This window comes from Gadus macrocephalus, chromosome 9 (genome assembly GCF_031168955.1).
Source record: "Gadus macrocephalus chromosome 9, ASM3116895v1".
Lineage (NCBI taxonomy): Eukaryota > Metazoa > Chordata > Actinopteri > Gadiformes > Gadidae > Gadus > Gadus macrocephalus.
This window is the reverse complement of record NC_082390.1, coordinates 22,389,882-22,414,723: the sequence shown is the minus strand read 5'-3', so window position 1 is coordinate 22,414,723 and position 24,842 is coordinate 22,389,882. Positions and strand designations below refer to the sequence as shown.

General features: G+C 43.4%; 1 long non-coding RNA gene across 1 annotated transcript; it reads left to right on the top strand.

Moving 5' to 3' along the window:
- The first annotated feature begins 21,737 nt into the window (after window positions 1-21,737).
- Window positions 21,738-24,529, top strand: LOC132464861 (uncharacterized). The gene is made up of 2 exons (XR_009527371.1): window positions 21,738-21,895; window positions 22,620-24,529. It is a non-coding gene; the product is annotated as an uncharacterized LOC132464861 (long non-coding RNA).
- The last annotated feature ends 313 nt before the right edge of the window (window positions 24,530-24,842 follow it).

Sequence of the window (24,842 nt, the reverse complement as noted above, 5' to 3'; positions counted from 1 at the left end):
TTAGAAAGTTCTGGTCACCGAATATGCTGATCATCATCCTCATGAAACTGGCTGGGCTGTTGCACAGGCCCTGCGGGAGACGGTTGTACTCATACAAGCCCATGGGTGTTGTGAATGCAGAGTACTTGCGGTCTTCTTCATGCAGCGGCATATTGTAAAAGCCGGACGTGAGGTCCATTGTACTGAAGAACGTGTTCCCGCCCAGGGCAGCCAGGCAGTCAGCCTGGTGTGGAAGTGGATGGGCATCTTTCAGCGTTCGTTTGTTGAGCCATCTGAAGTCTGCAAATCCGTGCAGCTGCATGAGTCTTGGGCACATGCACTTTTACTGAGGACACCTGCTCACGCTGGTACTCATCTACCCTCTCCTGTACTTCCTTTGTTGACCATTCATGTATCTGCTTATGTTTGAACACAGACGCAAACTCTAGATCCGGGCAGTGCTTCACAAACATCTTGGAAATCTCCCCTCCCATATCCTAACAGCGAAATCATATCAGTTAACTGATGCAGTGTGGCATTCTCATCATAAGGAGTTGAATGGTGCGGCCTATCTTGCGACATCTGCCCAGGCGATTCCGTCGGGCCCTGTTCCAACCCCAAATCCCTATTTCCTGCAGGCAACACAGGAGAAGCACCCACATCCATCCCAAAAGACACCCTAGGCTTTAAACAACCTCCCATCAGACCCCTACCCCTCCCGAAAGAGAACTGGCTAATTCCAGACTCATCACCTGGCTTTAACTTACTAGCCATTCCACCACAAAAAAAATAGAAATGAAATGAAAAAGAAATTAAAAAAAAATAACAGTAAAATAACAGTGAAATAACTTATTCAGATATGAATTATTGTCACAACAGTTCACTCAGAAACCTCATTCATTGGCAGCCCGAGTACCTGACCATAAACGAAACTGCAGTACAGACAGCGTTCCTAGATTTCCACGCAGCTCCCTCGGCGCGGCGATCTGCATCAAGCTGATCTGGGATCACAAGGTCACGGCACCAGTGTAACGATGGTCAAGCATCAGGGAGACGGAGGCGGAACTGTTGAATTTTCTTTCCTTTATTTTTCTTTGGAAAATAAATCAAATCATTGCCATCAGAAATCGGTGTACATTTACAGCATCAGATCAAAAGCAACGGTTTTTCTCTGCTTGAGTAGTAATAGAAAATACATACAAAACATTTAACTTCCCATGAATGGGCATAACTATAGTCCAAGTGCAGTTACAGCACTTTATTAAAACCTATTTACATTATAGAGCCACATACCTTTGGAAAATAAATCAAATCATTGCCATCAGAAATCGGTGTACATTTACAGCATCTGCACAAGCAAGAAAGAGAGTAATATTACTTTCAATGTATGAACGTGGCTAGCGGAGTTTACGGCTAGTCATGTTCCTTAGCATGTAAAACCCAAGGTCATAAGAAAAGTATTAATAAACTTTCTCTAAAACATGTAAACTACAGTACGATCGTAACAGTGAATGGAAAATAACATAACACATGGGATACATCGAAGTTATCAACTTAAACATGAATTCACTTTAAGAAAACAGATATTGGGTACAGTGCTTTACATAGCGAACCTACCAGATCAAAAGCAACGGTTTTTCTGATCGAGTAGGAACGCAGTAGATTTCCACGCAGCACAGAACTAAACACGGCAGATCTGCAGTACACCATATGGCCACGGGTGGCTCCCATTCACACTTATTAACCACGGCAGTTTTATTTTGGCGAGAATCATATATAATAATACACTACATTTTTAACTCTGTTACACTGACACTCCTCTGCCCCGCTGTGTTCGCTGGCTGTGGTCGCTCCGAACTGTTTCGGCCCGTGGCAAAGCGAGGCATCCTCGCTGCTGTCCAAGGCATTTTGAGACGCAGCATTTATTTAATGCTCATATGACCTAGTGCTGAAAAAAGGTTATTTTACATTAAACGGTCACATAAATCATTACTATTTTTAGAAAATGTATGTTTGTTTCATATAATTGTATTGGAAGTCCTGGTTTTCACTAGGGTTGCCGCGGTGTGGACATTTTACACCGAGTAATACACTCGTCTCAACACCGGTATTACCGAGTATAAACGGTATAAACTTTGAAACTAGACCCTTCTCGTCCTTCAGTTGCCGCCAACGTTCGAAAGCAGCGCCTAGGATTATTCTTGATTTCAGTTTTTCTCTTTCAGCGTTTTTATTATCAATTACTCTCTGAAAAAGAGTTTTCCTTCTCTTTGCTGGTGGTGGTGGTGGTGGTGGTGGTGGTGGTGGGGATGGTGGCGTCTTGTCTGCCATGGAAATTGTCTTCTACTGCTAGGTCCAAATGTGGATTAACTAGTTCCAGTAGCTACCGCAGGATAACAACAAACAGGAGCTTGCTCTGGGTCACAAGCTCTGGGTCACGAGTACTGCACGAAGGGGTCGCGCGCGGGGGAGGGGGAGTGCAGTACGACCGTTTGATTGACGTACTTACTGTCCAATGCAACTCGGTGGCAATGCAAATGATTGGCTGGAGTTTTTCGAGCCCTGCCCGTTCCACAGATGATGGACAAGTTTAATTTTCATGTCAGTACTTCTAACTCAGTGGCTGTAACCGGGTTATGATAAGGATTTCAAGTAATTTTGCAAAAATGGCCAAAAAAGCGAATTCCATACCCAACCTTTAAGCAAAGCAAGACAGGGCTAGGTGCATGTTGCTACTTTTGTTGACAATGATAGTATAATGACAGTATAACTATCAGGTAAGTGAGGGTAAGGTAAGCATTAACATTCATGTTAAGATAAGAGTTGCTCAGTTCTTGGAGCAGTGTATCCAGGGTTGAGGAAGGTTCTTCAAAATGTAATAAGCTTACAAATCACTTGTCTTTTTTAAATTGACATAAGATGGAATGTCATAACTTAAAATAACACATATCTACCTCTAAAATCCATACTGTTCAATCTTAATATGAGCTTTTCCACAACCCTGACTTTTTTGTACAATGAGTGTCCAAGGTATTAGGTATCTTTCTAGTTGTGTTCGCACGTATCACAGCTGTAAACAACCTACCACTACCAGCATGTCGCTGTAATATTTTCATGGCAGAACATTGAAATGCCAGATGTACCTTATTCACTGCACACTCAGTGTATGTTTGTGTGTGTGTGTGTATATATATATATATATATATATATATATATATAAATGAATAAATAAATAAATAATATGTTATTTGTTAATAGCAACTCTGAAGTGTCAAGTGTCTAAAGTTTGATTATCTTTTCAGGTGGAGCTGTCACTTGAGCAGCCATTCATAAGGGATTGGTTCCTTTTCCATGCTTACAGTATACAAGCAGGCCATTTTACTCTATTCCGCCGTACCAACTTCCATAATAATAATAATACATTTAATTTAGAGGCGCCTTTCAAGACACCCAAGGTCACCTTACAGAGCATATAGTCATCATACATTTTTTAAAAAACAAGACGTGGAAAAATAAATAAATAAACATAAGCAATAAGAAATAAATAAAACAAAAACAAGACAAAACAAAACAAAAAAACAATCAAAACAGTGATCAGTTAGACGTTGTGTGCGAGTTTGAACAGGTGAGTTTTGAGTTGTGACTTGAAGGTTGTAATGGTGTCTGACTGTTTTATGTGTGGGGACCCATGTACAAAGTTACCTTTACAAACCTAGACCAGTGTGCCTATCAATGTTTTTGGAATGTTTTCTGATGTTCCGACCTGTTCTGGTTCCTGTATAATAAGTTATAAAGTTATGAAGGACATCATCCATGTGTAATACAATTGTACTTTATTCTTTAGATAGACATCCAGTAGCTTATACATACACGTAAAAAAACAACTCACAGGTATATAAAAGTAAAGAGCATGTGAAATGATTACAAAGTCTGACAGGGATCCTGTGATACATTGACCATGATTCACATTGTATTGATTCGTAAAGATGAACAATAATGATGGTTAAGGATTTGTATAGATTCATAAAGATGAACAATAATGATGGTTAAGGATTTGTATAGATTCATAAAGATGAATAATAATGATGGTTAAGGATTTGTACAGATTCGTAAAGAACAATAATCATGGCTAATGTTTTGTACAGATTCATAAAGACTAACACTTTCTAATCAAGGTTTGAATACATTTGTGGATATTAAGATTACAGTTGTAGAGATTTACATAACAATTTTAAAAGAGAGGACCTTGGAAATTTGTTAAAAGGGCACAGACAGCCCACAGTTGGTTAACGGAGCCCACCAGTGTCATGGGTAAGACTTGATCAAAAATATGGTACTCTTTAATCCGCCTAATAGCACGTTCTACATGAATTCGCAGTCTTGCTATCGCTTGAGTCTTTCGAACTTCCTCTGCAGTGAAGTGTCCACTTGGGCCTAAAAAAGGAGGGATTACAAGGGACACCTGTCTTTCAGAGAGAAGGTCCTTGATGAGAAAGCCTTTATCGGCCATTACCATATCTCCTTCTTCAAGCAAAGAAAGGATACCTGATTTTTTGGTAATTTCTTTGTCAGATATTGAACCTGTATACAAGTCACTGACAAAAGTCACTTCACCTGAGGGGGCAATGCCTATTAGGCCTTTAAATGTGTTAGATTTGTAGTGCGAGTAAATTGCCGAGTTAAGGACCTTGGAGCTAGGTTTCTGTACATGAATTTCTGTGCAATCCAATATAACTCTAGTAGCCGGGAATGTGCATTTAAAACAAGCTGGCATAAGTTCATCCACAGTTTTCCTTGAAGGCCACATTTGAAGTGATCCCAACATAAAATACAGAAAGTTGACCCAGGTCACACAGATCCTGCTTACTGTTGACTGTGATATACGGAATCGGGTTGCAAGGTCCTGCTCAGGAAATCCCTGCCTCAACCTACAAAGGAAAAGAAAAAACTGGTCCATAGTGGACAATTTAGAGGCACTAAAGCCTTGATGAATTACCTCCCCACTGGTATGTTAGAATCGGTGAGCCTGACTCCATCCCACCATATTTTCTGCAGTAGGTTGCAGCGCCATAACCACAGCTTTAAATGTAGCATAATCCGGGAACCCTGTCTAGAATGAGATCTGTTTATCATCACTTTGAAAATTTGAAACCCCAAACAGTTGTTGTTGAAGCTCTGCAATTAAAGTTTCTTGATCAGCGATGGTCTTTCGGGCTTCCTCAAGTTGATCTTGAAGGGAGGGAGGCAGTGCAGCATATTCGTGGTCTGGGTGCGGAGGGGGCGTCTCTTCACTGGAAGTATAAGAGAAACATATTGATGGACACATTAGGTCTTTTACAAGGATACTCATGCTCAATGCATGTAACCAATTACACATTTTACGTACCTCAACACACTCACACCATGATCCGTGGAAACATTGCTGGAAATCATCAACAGAGAAATACTGTCACTACACAGTTAATAAATGCATTAAGAACTAGTAACTTAACTCATCTTAATACTACCTTGCAGTTCTAACAACACTCCTCCTCTCTGGTCTGAAAGAACTCCATGCAAACACAGTCGGCACAGCTCCCTGTTTCAGCTTGGTGATCCCTGTCTTGGTTTTTACCAGGCAGTCTGGGAGGAAATGCTCCGACCACACTTTTGTGTATGTGCATCAGCAAATAAAACGTAATCATATAAACATTACATGTTTAATTTTATACATGTACATTTCAACAACTGTGCTCTCTGCCTTAATATATCTACTAAAACGGGCAAGTTCTTGCTAGCCTGGCTAACTGCTAGCGATACGGAGACCGGGTTACAGCACCAGACATATAAAACGTACCTTAAAATGACGGCCAGGATCTCTTTTTGATTTTAATAATCCATTCTCGACGTAGTCCCAGATCATTGGGGAAACGGTGAAAAGTTTATCCTCTGTTCGATTTCTTCCTGTGTGATGAAGTGCATTGGGAAACACAGCAGTGAGGAGCCATTGCATTGCGTTGTGAAAACTCCCGGAAGTGGAAAGTGTACCCCTCAGGCTCCTACTTCCGTTCGAGGTGAATAAGGCGAATATGCCTGGTCAAATCTGCCCGCGCGCGCGCTTCAAGGAAGGTAACCAATCACAACGGAGTTGGGTTGGCAGGAGGGGGGCGAGGGGGCGGAGAAGGACGAAACCGAGTTGACAGAAAGCGCCCAGATGAGAGGAAGAGTTTCCTGAAAATCTACATCGTTTTTTGGGTATGGTTAAACATGACTATCATTATAACAACGTTTATAGGTCATAAAAGTCGAAAAAGCATAATAGGTCCCCTTTAAAGGGCTTACCACAGACGACTAGGAAGAACCTTGGCCTGATGTCGGATCCATCCTACCTAGACTCAACAGGTTAAATGTCAAAGCCAATGTCTTATCGATCAAAATGTGGTTCTGCTTCCTGTAGCGCCATCGGGGTCATCCCTATGTTCCCCGGGTCCTATGGTCCCCACTCGGGACCCCACTCGGGGACCATAGGACACTTTTTTTTTTAAAAAGTCCTATGTTCCCCGTTTTTCCATAAAAGGGTCATATATGTTCCCCTGTAGCAATACATATCGGGGAGCATAGGACCCTTTTTCTGAAAAAGGGTCCTATGTTCCCCACTGTTGCGGGGAAACATAGGACCCTTTTCTGGAAAAGGGAAGGGTCCTATGTTCCCCGCAATCTATCAATCATTACGGTAGACTATCAGCATGGCCAGCAGGCCTACCGTCGCATGGCCCACCTTCGCTCGAGCAGCCCAAAACTTAAATTTGCACAGCAGCTACATTCTGGTTACTTGGCACACACTAAGCTGTGTTAGAAACAACACATATTTAACACATCTGCGTGTTTAGTTAAGGACAACACAACATGTGTGAATAAATGTGTTAACCCATTTACACAGAGACTGTTGAAATATTTAACACAATAATGTGTTAAACACAACATAGTTTGTGTCAGCACGTTTTTTATTATTATTTATTCATTATGTATTAATATGTTTTATTTTATTATTTATTAAACCAGTGAGATGCAATAAAATATCCTCAGTACATTACATATTTGGGTGGGTGGGTGAAAAAACGGTTGAACCAGTATACTTACAAAACATAACATTTTGTTTGTCACACTCTGGGAAAACGTGAATGACTTCATAAACAAGGGGGGTATACCACGAAGCTCGCTGAACATACCCAGGCTTTCTTGGGAAAACCTGGCTCGACAGAGCCGCAACTTGCAATCAGAGTTAAATGGTACCACGAAGCTCACTTTAGATTCAATTAGTTGAACCAGGTTTTCCACTTTAGGTTCAGTGCGCGTTCACGTGAGAGGGGTGTTTTTTGCGTCATTTTTCTCACCTTTACGATAGATCAAGCAGTCTATATGCGGAAAGTGAAAAGATTCTGCATATTGTCTGTAAAATAACTATGCCTTATGCAGAATTGTTCGCCATTAATCCAAATAGAATGATGATGATTTAAAAATGCATAAGCAACGTCCATCCTGCCTTATTCTATCATTTAAGGAATTCACTTTAAATACAACCTATTTAAGAAATGTATCGCATGTTTTCGACCGCTGAGAGGTAGCGGCTGTAGCGTAGTGGATTAGCATAAGACCCGAACGCCAGCGACCGGGGTTCAAATTCGCCGGTCTATCATCATGCATTTTACCCCCATAGATGTGGTGCCAGCACGGCCTTGAAAATATGGGTTCAAGTTCGAAATAAGCACAAAAATATAATTCCATAAGGTTTAGTGAATAAGTATTCCATATGCATGAGAATTAGGACTTTATAGGCTTCACATAAATTCGTGTCACTTGGGAGTCGGACCCCCCGCGCAGAAATTCAAGACTGACGCGCTACCTCCACTCTAGTTCTCAATTCCTAGCACGCGTACTACGGACTCGATGACTTGCAAGTACGGACTTGGCAAGTCCGTACTTCAAGCACAGACTTGCGAGCATGCGAGTACGTACCTGCAATTGGAACAGCAGCGGACTCGATGACGTCACCACCTCTGCTCGTCCGTTAACTGTGCTACGGCCTCATTTAGGCATATACTACTGAACAATATAAACAAATGATATAAAACAAAATCCCAGCCTCTTTCATTTTCAAATAGTATGTAAATATTCTGAATGAATAAAAATTTAAAAGATATGCGTGTCCTGTCATGTGTATAATAAGCTATACACACACGACTTTATATATATATATTTATATATTATCTTATATTATTATTATTATATTATATATTATATAAATATATATAAGTTAAGAGTAACTTAAGCCACAGTTGTGCGTCTTCTCCATATTGTCCGCCATCGTACTGCTGCAAGTGCGAAATGCATCCTGGGATTTATAGCGGTTGCAAGTACACACGAGCCACCTCCGATGCAGCTCGGTGAAACCATAGACATCTTATATGATAGACGGAGCATCGAATGCTACCGCCTACTGGCGCTGACGAGACGCGGGGCCGCCATCTTGGAGTGGTCATCCGCTCCACTCAGTGTAATCCGTTTGGCTGGAGCAATGAACTGTCAGCGCATTTAATTAATCATACCTCACTGAATACCACTGATTTTCATGCGTTTTTTTGTCATACGTGTAGCTATGATAAAGGCCACATGGTTTGGCGTGTTTTATTATTCAATACTAATTATACCAATAGTATGGTAATGTTAAATCTTGCTTGTGAAAAGTAACCCCCCGATTCCTATTATGGATTGTCCGCCGATTTGAGCAGGAATACGCTGAACAACAGCCCGGCATCCTGTTTCTGCTGCTGTTGCTGCTCCCGGTTGACCACTCCAAGATGGCGGCCGTATTTCTCGCGTCCCAGCAGCCAATGCTCCGTCTATTGCTGCTATCCATTTGGATGTACGAAGTGGTAAAGTCGCCAATCTCCCAGCTTTCTTGCGGCATTTCACTGAGGCACGCCTCCTTTCGGTCGTAGTATCTCGTCGCTTTCAAAGTAGAGCGAGCAGATCTGTACAGCTAGCAAACAAGATGGCTGCGCCCATAGTCAATGGGGATCGAGCTGTATTTTCTTTGTATTTGTACCACGTTGGGGGTTGTAATGTCGATTTTAAATCCTCTTACACACTTGATTTTATTGCTGCTTTAATCCGGTCACCAATTTATGGTCTTGCTTTGCGTGAAATTCAATGTAAAGTTGTGTTTTCAAGCTGGTTTTCCAAAGAGGCTATGTTGCTAATGATGACTAGCCCGCTACTACCCCTCGTGGCTCGACAGAAACACGACAGCACTTGTTGAAATAAAAATTGGCGAAAATGGCAAAATATTATTGCAATGTAATAGGCTTGCAATGTTAATGTTTCTGTAAAGGCTGGCAACCATTATACACTTGATTATTTATTTTTTCCAAAATAGTTTTCTTCTTAAACTCGTCGGACACAAATAGCAAACTGGAAGGCTGGATCAAGGGAAATACTAATGGATAGCAGCATATCTATAAGATGTCTATGGGTGAAACGGCGAGATCGAGCACGCATCAAGAACACTTCCGGGTTTTACGACAGTACTCGCTTGATGCGTGCTTCGTACTCCAAGTAGGTCTATCTGCAGCCGGAGCCACTTGCCAAACACGCCCATTGCTCTGCCAGACACGCCCATTGCTTTACCAAACACGCCCATTGCTCTGCCAGAAACGCCCGTTGCTCGGGCAAACAGGTCAAGTCTATTTTCGGAAATGTAGGGGGATATATGAGTGGCCCCACGTCGAATGGCATGACCCAAGATACGTCAGACAGAGAAAGCGCGCAAATTTGAGCAAAATATGTTTGACAGTGGAAGGATTTACATGGTTGCTTGGGTTATAGACTTTAAGACCATGTTCAAGACCCCCCCCCCCCTCTTTATCCTTTAAGTTTGGCGCCGAACAACTCGGCCCATACCAAGTGTGACGGGATATTGTTGGTCAATGAAATGATTGAATAAATGTTCAACATGCATGCATGTAGCCTCCTACTTTGACTTTCTAATCTTCTGGCGAAATTACCCAGGTTAAGTGTAAATATTAAGCATATATAAAGCACATACGTGCCTTTTTTTTCATAAATATCCTTAATACATAAAGCGGTGCAGTAAGAATTAAATGACGTCTTCCAAGTAGCTCTAAGCACTGCTTATTAATATTAGACCAAACAAGACTCGTAATGGTAGGTAAAACAATACTTTATTAAAGCATGCAATTGTGTTGTAGAACAAAATAAAAAGAAAATGTATGAAGTGCTTGCATGATATTGAAGCCTACAGCGATCATTAGTTAACGTGTGTGGCGGACGATACCACTTTGTCATTTGTTTACCCAGGTGCCATAGCAACACCATTGCTACCTCTCATTGGCTGAATCTTTGAGAACGTTGTAGACTCAATCAATATAAGGTCGCGGGGAGACGAAGCTCTGTTCGTTTGTATATTTTATTTACGTGACCATATTTTTGTTTTATGTTAAAAAAAAAAGAATCAAAGAACCAGTTCTCTTGTTTTGGGGAACCAGTTCTTGTCGTTCACCTTCGGGATTCGTTCGTTGTGAACGAATCGGTCGCGACCGACTAATCCTTAATGGCCACCATTGAACGAGCAATGGGCGTGTTTGGCAATGGGCGTGTTTGGCAGGGCAATGGGCGTGTCTGGCAGAGCAATGGGCGTGTTTGGCAAGTGGCTCCGGCTGCAGATAGACCCTACTCTCGAATTGGAACAGTGCTCAGGCAACGACTGATGACGTTTCACGAGCACACGAGCACGCACAAGTACGCGAATTGAGAAACGGCTAGAGGGTTTTACGGGACAGAACCGATCCCTTGGCATTGTCTGACGATATTCAGATTTCAGACTTTATTGTCATTGTGCAAACAATGAAATTGGGGTTCTTCATGAGAGATACAGATTCTCATCAGAGGGTGTTCGTTATTTGATCGTCCTTTTGGACCTTATGTAGACAATGCTTACTGTTGCGCATTGTGTCTCCGTGACAGAGTGCTAGAGTGGAGGTAGCGCGTCACTCTTGAATTTCTGCGCGGGGGGTTCGACTCCCAAGTGACGCGAATTTATGTGAACCTTAAAAAGTCCCAATTCTCATGCATATGGAATACTTATTCACTAAAGCTTATGGAATTATATTTTTGTGCTCATTTCGAACTTGAATCCATATTTTCAAGGCCGTGCTGGCACCACATCTATGGGGGTAAAATGCATGATGATAGATCGGCGAATTTCAACCCCGGTCGCTGGCGTTCGGGTCTTATATCCACTACGCTACAGCCGCTACCTCTCAGCGGTTGAAAACATGCGATTCATTGCTTACATAGGGTGTATTAAATTAATTCCCTAAATGATAGTATAAGGCAGGATTAGGGATGGGAATTGATAAGAATTTCACGATTCCGATTCCGATTCTGCTTATCGATCCGATTCCTTATCGATTCTCTTATCGATTCTCATTGGGTGAGAAAATAAGTATAAATGTGTTTGTTTGCATTACATCTCTTTAATATCTGATCAGAAGTGCTTCTAGTATTAGGAAATTGTACATTTTCAAATCAATTGGTCTAGACGAAAAAATATATCGCTTTTTAAGCCCAAATGCCATCATTATGTGCCATACAACTAAAAACACAGACTGAAAACAGCCAAGTAAGAGCTTGTGCCTTTTGGAATTCTAACAGTGCTAATTTGCATTCAACTTGTAACAAAATTAAACTGACATAAACAAAATGAAGCATTGATTAGACAGAGATTTATTAGATGGGCCTACCTAATAAACCGTTGGAACACACAAGACCGGAAACCATAGCAATGCCGGTAAACAAACCCCGAGAAGCCCAATCCCTATGAGAGCTCCCCACGCTACGGCCATCCGGAGGCGACAGAGCTGTTGGCCGTGATATTATATATACAATTATAATATAGTATATAATATATTATATACTATTATATATAGAGATCCGGGAGTCGCAAACTGCAACAATCACTTTCTCCTCCATTCCGCGGTTCACCCGGACTGCACTGCACTGAGTTTGACGGCTGAACGCTGATTGGCTGTTACGTTACACATGTCACTCAGTTATCACGCTGTTGAACGCTGATTGGCTGTCATCACGACAAAAACTTGTCGCCGGTTTTCTCCCGTGACAAACTCGCCCTTATACGCGTCTCTACGTTCACTTTGTATGGGATCTTGTCGCCCCGTCGCGTTTGGTTTGAACGCACAATGCGATTCTTCCTCGGCGGCGACATGTTTGCTGCGTTCTGAACCAAATCAAAGCAGCGTGTGTGTGACGTCACGACGCATTTGCCGCGACCGGAACCGATAAGCGGAATCGTTAAGCAGGCTTGCTAACGATTCCAAGGAATCGGTTAACTCGGAACCGGTTCTGAACAAGAACCGGTTCTCGATTCCCATCCCTCGGCAGGATGGACGTTGCTTATGCATTTTTAAATCATCATCATTCTATTTGGATCAATGGCGAACAATTCTGCATTTGGCATAGTTATTTTATAGACAATATGCAGAATCTTTTCACTTATACGCATATAGACTGCTTCATCTATCGTAAAGGTGAGAAAAATGACGCAAAAAACACCCCTTTCAAGTGAACGAGGTACGCGCGCTCTGAACCTAAAGAGGAAAACCTGGTTCAACTAATTGAATCTAAAGTGAGCTTCGTGGTACCATTTAACTCTGATTGGGGCCGATGTTAACGTCATCTGCGAGGAGACCTACCACTCACTCATGCCCAAAAGAGCACTGCAGCCTGCAGAGATGCCACTGGACAGCCCAGGGGGCAAGCTGCAGTGCATAGGACAGTTCCAGAGCACTGTGACCTACAAAGGAAAGACTCACCCACTCACAGCATATGTCATCCGCGGACGTACGGTCAACTACCTACTCAGCAGGCCGCTGTCTGTGAAAATGAATCTAGTGAGGAGAGTGAATGAAACGGTGTGCAACAGAGGACATCCACAGGCATATGGCACGCACGGGACTTTAAAGACTGAACCAGTGAGAATACTGCTGAAAGACAATGCTCAGCCATATGCTGTATACACAGCACGACGCGTGCCTCTCCCTATGCAGCAAAAGGTAAAGGAGGAGCTCAAGAGGATGGAGGGAAATGGCATCATCGAGAGGGTGACACAGCCCACGGACTGGTGTGCACCCATGGTGCCAGTCTTGAAGAGCACAGGTAAAGCCCGCATATGTGTTGATCTCAAGAGGCTGAATGAGGCAGTGAAAAGAGTATATCCTGCCTACTACTGATGAGATTACAGCAAAGCTGAGTGGGGCCACTGTCTTCTCTTCGCTCGATGCCGCCAGTGGGTTCTTCCAGATACCGCTGCACCCAGACAGCTGTAAGCTCACTACCTTTATTACACCATTTGGCAGATTCAACTTCAAGCGGCTACCTTTTGGAATCATGAGCGCACCAGAAATCTTCCAGAGGAAGATGATGGAGACCCTGCAGGGGCTGGAGGGTGTTGAGGTCTTCATGGATGACATTCTGGTCTATGGGACCACACAAGAGCAGCACGACGGTCGCCTGGAGAAGGTAATGCAGCGCATTGTGACAGCTGGTCTGAAGCTCAACCGTGAGAAGTGCTCCATCAGGCAGAGTCAGCTGCGGTTCTTTGGACATCTCATTGACCGGTCCGGGATCCGGCCTGACCCAGACAAAGTGAAAGCTATAAGGCAGCTGTCACCACCAGCAGACGTGCAAGATTTGAGAAGGTTACTGGGAATGGTAAATTATCTTGGAAGTTACATCCCCAGACTCTCTACCATAGGACAGCCGCTGTACGAGCTCTTGAGGGACAAGAATTCATGGACATGGAGCCACGCACAACAAACTGCTTTTGAACACATCAAGGAGCTGTTGTCAACTGCACCAGTACTTGTTTTCTATGACTTGAACAAGCCCACGGCTGTGTCAGCAGATGCAAGCAGTTATGGATTGGGGGGTGTGCTCCTTCAGCTCCACGGGGAGCAGTGGAAACCTGTGGCATATTGCTCCAGACGGCTCACTGAGGCAGAAACACGCTACGCCCAGATAGAGAAGGAATGCCTGGCCGGTGTGTGGGCATGCGAGAAGTTTGACAGATACCTCAATGGACTGGAGCAGTTCAAGCTCATCACTGATCACAAACCGCTAGTGCCTCTCATTAACAGCCACAGTCTAGACAATGTACCTTAAAGATGTCAGCGTCTTCTCATGAGGCTCATGAGATTCAATCCAGTGGCAGAATATGCGCCAGGGAAAACTCTGGTCATCGCGGACACCCTGTCACGCAGTCCACTGGCCAGCACGTGTGCAGAGACAGACACACACAGTGACGTGGCATGCTACGTGGATAGTGTAGTAGAGGGGATCCCTGCATCATCAAGCAAGATGGATGAAATCAGAACGGCGACAGCAGCCGATGCCGAACTGCTGTCGGTTGTGAAACTCATAAAGAAAGGATGGCCTGAACACTTAAGCAATGTGCCCATGGACGCGAGAGAGTACGTCCAAGTGAAGTCAGAGCTATCAGAACACAATGGCCTGGTCCTCAGAGGAAGCAGGATTGTCGTGCCAAAGTCAATGAGAGGTGAGATCCTTCAGAAGATTCACGAAGGGCACCAGGGCCTAGTCAAATGTAGGGAGAGAGCGTGCTCATCTGTGTGGTGGCCCAGACTCTCTACGGAGATAAGCATGCTTGTGACGTCATGTCAGGTGTGCTGTGAACTGAAAAGAACACATCAAAAGGAACCTCTCATCTCCACACCGCTTCCAAAGCGACCCTGGAAGAGAATTGCAATGGACCTTAGTGAGCACAACCACCACAACTACCTGGTAATCTCAGATTATTACTCCAGGTTCCTAGAGATACTGCACTTACCCTCGACAACGAGTGCACAGGTAATTCAAAGAATGAAAGCGGTCTTCGCCAGGTTTGGCATTCCAGATGAGGTGGTGAGTGATAATGGACCCCAGTTTTCAAGTGCAGAGTTCAAGGAGTGCGCGAGGCAGCTCGACTTCAAGCACTGCACATCCAGCCCTCACCATCCACAGGGCAATGGGCACACAGAGAGAGCTGTACAGACGGCAAAGAAAATTCTCAAGCAAGAAGATCCTGTGATGGCTCTGATGAGCTATAGGTCCACTCCGTGCTCCACCACAGGCTTCAGTCCAGCCGAGCTGTTGATGGGGAGGAAAATCAGAACCACACTCCCCACTCTGGAGAAAAATCTCCTACCCAAATGGCCTAGCAGGACAGCTGTGAAGGAGAGGGACGGAAGGGAAAAGGCTAAACAGGCTCACTACTTCAACCGCCGTCATGGAGCCAGGCCCTTACCTGCCCTGCAACCAGGAGATGTTGTATTCTCCAAGTTGGACCATGAAAAGTCATGGTCTTTGCCAGCGGTGATCTCAAGCGAGAGCACCACCCCGAGATCCTTCGTCATCAGGACGCAGCATGGAGCGGAGCTGCGGCGGAACCGCCGTCACCTCCAACCAGGGCCAGTTCCCCAGCCCATCCCAGCAGCGCACAGGGACGTCACAGGGACAGACACGCACTCTGACGGTGCCACCATGTCAGAGACCGTTCCTGTGAGTCAGAGTGTGGCTACACCCACAACCCCTCTGCCCGGTCAGACTGTGACCAGATCGGGACGGGTGTGCAAGCAAATCAACAGGCTTGACCTGTAAATAAGTGCAGATCATATGCCCTTTTGAAAAAAAAAGAGTAGAAAAGTTGTATTGACATTAATGTGATACTGTTGATTTGTGAAAAAAAAAAAAATGTATTGACATTAATGTGATACTGTTGATTTGTGAAAAAAAAAAAAAATGTTGTACATGTTTATCTGTTGATAAGGTTTATCTGTTGGTTGAGGGGAAAGAGACCTGTGTATGTTGAAATGTCTCCATTTAAGTTAATTTAAGTTAATCTTGGTTTATGCTATGACCTGTTTGAATAGGCATTTTCAGTTAAACTGTTCCTGTGATGTTATTGACGTAACACTTTAAAAAGGGGGAGATGTCATATACGGTAGTTAATGTGCGTGCGCATATACTAGGGGTTATACGGGAGGTTAGTATTAGAGATGTGAGTGAGACACACGGCAGGTAATAAACCGGAGTTGAGCATCCGAACAAGTATCTATCGCATTACTTTACACCAGGAATGGATTCTATAAAGCCACCAGGGAGTCTAAAACTTACCGGGAACCTCAACGCCACCTGGAAGACTTTTAAACAGCAGTTTGAGCTGTACCTCGCAGGTATCGGTGTGTCGGAGACGTCTAACAAGAGAAAAATAGCACTGTTGCTAACTGTTGCAGGGACCGGAGCAATAGAGGTGTATAACACGTTCACTTTTGACCCTGAAGAAGACAAGAACAAGCTGGATGCAGTACTCAGTTGCAGTTCGATGAACATTGTCTTGCTAAAAAGAATGAGACCTATGAAACAGTGTTTCCGCTAGAAGAAATTGGTGCCGGTCATGTGACCGGGAAGGTTTCATTTTACCGGTCAAATTGGAAAAAAAACGGTCTGATATTGTCCGTGTTTATTGCACTTAAAAAAATTGATAGGCAGGCTATATAAAGAAGAAGAAGTGTGTGATCATATGTAAAGCGTAATCCAGTCTATTCACCCTTATTCACTTACTGTGGGTGCATGCGCGCACAGCCGCACACACACAAATAAATACATACACACACAAACACTTATGCTCTCACTCACGCACACACGTCTTTACATAGCGAAATGCCATTGGACCCCACATAGGACCCCACACACATAGGACATATGTATGTGACCGGGGAACAGGACCCTTTTTTTTAAAAGGGTTCTATGTTCCCCGGTCTGTTACTTTTTCCACCATTACTGCCAAATTCCGGCCGAGATAACTACCATTGCATGTCTTTACCTTTTGTGGAAGAGGGAGACGTCGGAGAACCTGACGCAGTATATTCATACGCCGGTAAACAAACCCCGAGAAGCCCAATCCCTACGAGAGCTCCCCGCGTTACGGCCATCCGGAGGCGCACAGAGCTTTTGGCCGTGATATTATTATACAATTATATTATCTACTATTATATAAAGAGCTCCGGGAGTCGCAAACGGCAACAATCACTTTCTCCTCCATGCTGCAGTTCACCCCGGAGTCGGACTGCACTGCACTGAGTTGGCCGGTTGAACGCTGATTGGCTGTTACGTTAGATATGTCACTCTGTTGAACGCCGATTGGCTGTCATTACGCGAATGCCGCATCAAAGTTTAAATATTTTTAAAGATTGATAGATTGCGGGCTTGCGGGGAACATAGGACCGCGCTTTTCCCAAAAAGGGTCCTATGCTCCCCGGTATGTATGGCTACAGGGGAACATAGGACCCTTTTTGGGGAAAACCGGGAACATAGGACCTGCTAAATTTTGTTCTGCTCAATGGTTGAATCTCCTCGTGACTGAATGTTTGTATACAGCGCGCATGCTGTATGAGCGCAGGGTTGATGCGCTCCACTTTTTTCTGTGGAGAACCAGCGCCTTGAACATTAAGCATAAAACGAAACCGGATCGTTTTCGCCCGTTTCGGCTCCGTGTGGCGCCTTATTTCCAATCGGTCATTCTGACCGGAGACATTTAGAATTTTCGGTCCTCCTCATTTTTTTACGGTCGAAGACCGGTAATTACCGGACAACGGGAACTCTGCTATGAAAGGTATGTTTTTAGATCACGACTGCAACGTGAAGAAGAGGCGTTCGACAGCTTTCTCACGGACCTGAAGCTAAAAGCTAGCACCTGTAATTTCAATGTATTGAAGGACTCATTGATTCGTGATCAAATTGTGTTCTGTGACAGGAAAGTCAGGGAAAAGCTGTTGGGTGAGGCTGACCTGAACCTAGAGAAGGCAGTGAAAATATGCCAGGCGAGGGAGTTAGTTAGGCAGCATGCCGAAACGTTTGATGTTGCTGACAAAGGACTAGCTCAGCAGCCCGCTCAAATGCATGGTGACGTTGACGCAATTTCTTTCAATGAAAAGTGGCGCGGGAAGGACCGAGATAGAGACACTAAGCGTAAAGAAGGAACAGAGAGGAGCAGTGACAAAGAATTCAGGGACAAGGAATTTACCTGCAAACGATGTGGAGGCCAGCACAAGGCCAGACAGTGCCCAGCATTCGGAAAAACCTGCTCCAGGTGTCATGGACAAAATCACTATTCTAGAATGTGTCTGTCAAGGGAGAAGGAACGAAAAGTCCATGTAGTGAATGAAACAGATGACAGTGATTCGCAGAGTGATCCAGAGTTTGTGTACATGGTTACTGAGGGGGGCAGTGAAATAGAGGAGACTGTACAGCCAGTCGATGCAGATGAGACTGCGGCCAGTCAATGCAGTGCAAACAGATAAATGGGTGGCACCTCTGTTAGTTAAGGGGACAGTGGTGTTGTTCAGACTAGGCACGGGGGCAAAAGCCAACCTGATCAGTTTAAAGGACATTAAAGCACTTAAAGAGAAGCCAAAAATACAGAAACGCACTGTCCCACTGAAAACATATAATGGCCAGCCAATTGAAACCAAGGGGGTGTGCCGGCTTAAAATGCGTGTGAAAGGCAAGACACAAAACCTCATGTTTGTAGTGGTTCCTGATGACCACGATTCGTTGCTCGGAGACAGAGCATGTCAGGATGGCAGCATAGATTCCTTAGCGCAACCCAGTATTGTCAATTTCATTATTTTATACCGTTGAGACGTTTTTTTTTGGTCACTCAACGTCTTAAACTGTCTGGAAGAAGCCATGGCCGATTCAGCTAAAAAAGCTCAGATAACAAGAGGGAAATCTGAAATGGAGGCCCTGGCGGAGGCGGTGCTAGAGAAGCAACGTGGCTACCTTGAGTCACGCTTCGATCAACTTCAAACAATGGGAAAGGGCACAGAAGACAAATTAAAAGCTATCCAAACAGACTTGGTAGCACTAACTTAGAGTATTGGCACAGTTAAAGCAGAGATGGTCAAGATACGGTCTGATGTTGTGGGCAACTCCAAGATGCTAGCCGACCATAGAGCACGCTGGATTCGATTCAGCTTAAGCTAGCTGATATGGAGGACAGAAACCGAAGATGCAACGTCCGCATCACTGGCCTAGCAGAAAGCCTTGAGGTGTCAGGTGCCACCCGGTTCCTCACACACTCGCTGCAAAAGTGGTTCCCTTCCCTGGGCAACCTTGAGGGGGAGATCATGCGCGCCCATCGCATTTACAATGACAACCACAAGAAGCAAGGTGCCTCTCGTACTCTGATCTTCAATGTTCTCCGATATACTACCCGCCAAAGCATCCTCCGAGCTGCAAAGAAATCCCCCCTCACCTTTGACGGGCGGAGGATTCGCTTCTCGACTGACTACAGCAGCTACACCGTTAAGCGTCGCCAAGCTTTCTCTCAGGCTATGGACATGGCCCGAGCCAAAGGTGTGGAATTTTTCCTGCTTTACCCCGCTGTGCTCAAAGTTAAAGAAGGCGGCCGAGTAAAGACATTCCAGTCAGCCAGAGAAGCCGACGACTTCATCGCCTCCCTGCCGGGGCCGCAGGCTCTCCAAAGGGACGAGGACGGAGAGCAGGAGCCGGAGTGAACCTGAGGCTAGGCTCAATGCCGCCTGGGTTTTTCACCACGATTTTGGACTAACGGGACAAAGGAGAGACATTGCCGCTGAACACCGATGAGGACCGGCACCCGTCTATTCGGGTCAAAACAGACACTTTTTTTTTTTTTTTTTTGCATCGGTCTGATATTTTAGCCGTCTTGTTATTTCTTTTCAATTTGTTTACCCTCGTTTGACGATCTGAAGAGCTCGGCTTTTCTTTGTTTACTTTTTTCTCTCTCTCTTCTCCCCGTTTGTGCGGAGCGTCGACTGGTGAGGTGTTTATTTTTCTGGTTGAACAACATGGAATACGAAGTTGGCTGTTCTTGTCGTATGCTGAATTTATTCTATATGATGTTCTGCAGCCAATGACACTAACGGTTGCCCGCTTGCCCGGGCCAAGTAAAAAAAATGTTTGGGCAAGTTGAGATTTTTTCTGGTTGCCCGAACGGGCAAGTGGATTTTGGGTGGATGTTTATTCAAATGTTTTTAGAAACTGCAGAATAACCTTTTGTTCCGCAAAATTAGATAAAATATAAGTATTTGCAATTGATCTTCTCTTCTCTCGGAAAGCGAGTTAACAGACACGCATCGCTTCAGTGCGAATATAGCCCCGCCTTCTGTCACTCACTCGCAGTGCGGTCTCTGGCAGTGATTCGCTAAAGGTTAGCCAACACAGCTAGCATCTCAAGTGCAGCGCCTCCGCAACGGTTTAGGTAGAAGGAAAATGGAGTACTTGATGGAGGAGTGCAGTTTGGAAGTACTTTGGATTGAGGCAAATTATCAAGGAAAGTCATATGCAAGAACACGGTTTTGGGTTTCATAACTGTGCACATGCACAGCAATAGCAATCATTTTCACGAAATTGGACCCTCACAAACTACCGATATATTACATGAAAGCTGAGCCTCCACTTATTCCATCAGTCCAAACCATATCATTCTGAGACTAAAACTCGCAAATAACAACTTAAGAAGAAACGTCCCCTTTTCTTTTAACAACCAAAAATGAAGTATTACCTTTGTGATTTTTGTCCACAAAGTTGATTCTGATCGAATAAAACCACCATAAACAGATTATCCAGTGTCTGGCCCAAATTTTGCAACTAAACATGGTGTTTTCAATCAATGAATAAGAGAAGGTTTCTTAGGAAACAGGTAAATTGCCTTCAATCAGAAAACATATTCTTCAGCGCAATCTAGTGGCAATATATTTATTTGCGAGTGTTTGGCTTAGTGCATTCGATTATATTTGCCCTGAACTTTAAATAGAGGTGTCAAGTGTCAAAATTGTAAGATATCTACCTTTATTTGTGTCTCATAGTAAGACAGCGCTCCCAACTGATACTGATAATTATTTCAGGTGGAAATGTTATCTTCCACTTATGCTGTGTTCCATTGCTTTATTCACTTTAACCAAGTATTATCCCCATTGAATATTTCACTTGCACAACAATCTTTCTTTGGGCACAAAGATGACATTATCGCCCTTGCAGTTGTGGAGATATACTCTATTTACTTTGGGTATGTTCTTTCTTGAAAAAAACGTTTCCCCTGATATCGCAAATGGTATAGAACAGTGGTTTTCAAACTGTGGGGCGCGCCCCCCCTGGGGGGCGCCAGAGTTCTTCAGGGGGGGCGCGACGTGAGAAAAAAATAAACCCGAAAAAAAAACTGAAAGTCGATGATTCAAATCATGCGTTTGGTGTGAACGCACTGGAGAAGTTTCAAGACAGACAGACAAAATTGACATTTTTATTCAGAAAATAGCCGGTCCTTTTGCTTCCTATAAAAAGCATGTTTGTGACACTGGATAACGATATGGATACATCATCTAGCCTGCATGTGGAGGGCCACATAAGGTAAGAAATTGGTTTACGTAAACTTTGCTGCTGGTTCTGTTTGCTCGTGATGACCTGGCCAAAGATTACCCACGGTCCTAAGCGATTGTGATCTGATTCTGGTTGGTGCTCCAGCTAGTATGCATTGTATATATAGATCGCAGCTAGTAGCAGCTACACACGGTGCGATTGCTATGCCAATGTGGTTATAGTTGTTTTGTCTGATTGAGATATGTGACGACTTGGAGCCTGGTAGGCCTACCACAGAGCTATAGAGAGAGAGAGTTGCGACACTTCCATTGGACTCCGTTGTAGCGCCTACTTCCGGGGTATGGAGCCTCGAATAGTTCCAAACAACCATTTTACGGCGTAGGAGACGTTCATTTCCATTGCTGGCCGCCGAGTAACTTCTGAGGTAAATTGATTAAATAGCTACCTCTTTTGAATTGTCAACTGTCTATATTGTATCAGAGGCCCTTTATGATGCATACACTGATCTTTATTTGTAAATGCACAGCGTAATTATATATATATTTATCTTGGTAGACGACCGATTGCTGGCTAGTTTGTTAGCTCGATTTCACCATCTGTGAAGGTATCTCCGGGGGTAAATTGATTAAATAGCTACCTCTTTTGAATTGTCAACTGTCTATATTGTATCAGGACCTTTATGATGCATATATTGATATTTATTTGTATATGCACAGCGTAATTATATATATTTTTATCTTGGTAGACGACTGATTGCCTGCTAGTTTGTTAGCTCGACTTCACCACCTGTGAAGGTATCTCTGGGGGTACATTGATTAAATAGCTACCTCTTTTGAATTGTCAACTGTCTATATTGTATCAGGACCTTTTATGATGCATATACTGATATTTATTTGTATATGCACAGCGTAATTATATATATATTTATCTTGGTAGACGACCGATTGCCTGCTAGTTTGTTAGCTCGACTGCACAATGTGATGGTATCTACACAAACAATTACAGAGTTCAGTACTAGTGAATCAAACTTTTATTTAGTTAGTTATTTATGTTGGATTACTAGGATAATTTAGGTTGATTTAAGGAAGGGTTTTATGATGCGATAGCTAGTAGAAATAACAGTGTTTGTTTAATTATATCCTGGAAAGGGTGATGTTCAGCACATGAAGCCCTACAGATGCCGCCGATTCAACAATGCTGATTATGATGGGCGGTCAATTTAACCTGTGTGGCTTTTTCGTTTTAATTTCTTGTTGACTGAATTGTTTCTCTTTCTTAGTGCCAAATTGATTATCTTTCTTAGTGCCAAATTGATTCTTTTTTGTTTTGCAATAGCCCTCTCTGCTCTCCTTCTCATTAATTTTTCCTTTTCTAGTTGCCTTATTAGGTCCTCCACAGTCACCCCATCAGTCCCTGGCAGTCTGGTCCCTGGAGCAGCTGGCCCTGGCAAGTTATTCCTTCACTGTTGACCCCTGACTGACTGGCCCTCGGCACACAAATCCCTGGATCACCCGCCACTGGATCACCTGCCCCTGGATCACCTGCCCCTGAATCACCTGCCCCTGGCAATGTGGCCTCTTGATTGCTCTCGCCGTCTCCTGTGATGTCCTTTTCAACGTTCTTGAAATCCACCTCAATTTCTCCCTCAATCTCTGTAACAATTACAAGGTAATGTTGCTGTTATATGTATTTTGCCTTTGCATTTGCAACTACTGTCATCTCCAATGTAATAAAATGAATTAAAGCAAAACATTTCTGTAATGTGAATGAAATCATCTGCCACAATCAGAAACCAATACAATTTATAAATGGATCTACCAGCAATTGTTAATTGGGTAGAAATGTGTCTTATCTACATTGTGTGCAAATCCTCAGAGAATCCCTGCCTTCTGGTTGTTTTTTAAACTGAATGTACAAATATGAATTATGTAATCTCATTAGGAGTGTAGTCTATCCTTGAATTACATGAAATGGGGAATATTGTTAGCTGCATGGATCATACCGAAGTTTAATTTGGTGCAATATGTGTGGTCCGTTGCACTTGGTTCAGGAGGCACCCTCACAGAAGGGGGTTTCCTCCTCTTCGGTTTAGGGCGATGGATGAAAACTGTTGGGCCTGCATCGGGCCTCAACTTCAACATCCTATCTACTTTTGTGGCTTTGAATCGGTCATTTTCAAAGTGTACCTGTAGGTAGGCTTGTAAGATCAGTTTCCATTGCACTTCAAATATCATTGGAAAGTCATAATTCTCTACGCTTAGAATTATTATGCCCTTTGAAATGCTAGTAAGTGATCTGAACATTACGTTACATCGTTTTTGACTGTTGCTGACTGTCAATAAGTTTTGACGGCTGACCATTGCCATCCATTTCTCCCTGCGCTCTTGGTCCTTGGGGAAGCCGTACATGTGATAACCCTTCTCGGACCGATTGGGGCATCCAAATGCTGCACAGCCAACCATGGTATGACCATTTATCTATAAAATGTTAGTTGTAACCAATGAACCATGACACCATTGAAGATCACAGAGCGGGTAACAACTGTTCCTCAACCACTTATGCCCCGACTTTTGAGAATAGGTTAGAGGTCAGAGTTCATGACCAAACGAGGATCCTCCCTCCTAAACCCATTTTGAATTTGCTCAGGGCTATTCTAAGTATTGTAACGGCATAAAGTATAGTATATTTGCAACGTTATATGTTAATGGTTTGCCCTAAGTATATAGTGTTCCCTGCTGTGTCCATTGTTGAATCTTCACACAATCGCAATCACTTGTTCTTGTCACACTAATTGTTTAATAAAAAAAAATACAATTTCATTCATCCAAGCGTAATGAGTTGTTATCCTTTAATATATTTGATACTTTGTGTGGCTTATATCTTTAAATGATCATGGTAGAACATCTTGAATACTTTGATTTCAACACAGATGTAAGGTAAAAGTTAAGGTTAGGCCAGTATGCTAACACGAACGTGAAGCTTTCCCTCCAAAACTTAAAAACGTATCTAAGTAATAGTACTTATAGATAGCTTTCAGTTGCCCCCCTACCGCTCTAAATGTAAAACTGACATTTACAAATATGCAATAATGCAATAACAGTCAGACAAATACTTGTATGTGATTTTTTCATACATATTTACCATTTAATATTGAAATCTCTGCTGTCGTCCCATAGAATAACATTGAAATCGCGGCGTGTTTGGAACTATCGAGGCTTACATGAACCACGTGACAACCACGTGACCACCCTGTCGGCGAGATCATAGCGTGTCGCAACTCTCTCTCTCTATAGCTCTGGCCTACCAGACATAAATATGTTCACGCATAACCTGTGTGATTATCCTAAACTGTAGGGGATTTTATTTGCGGG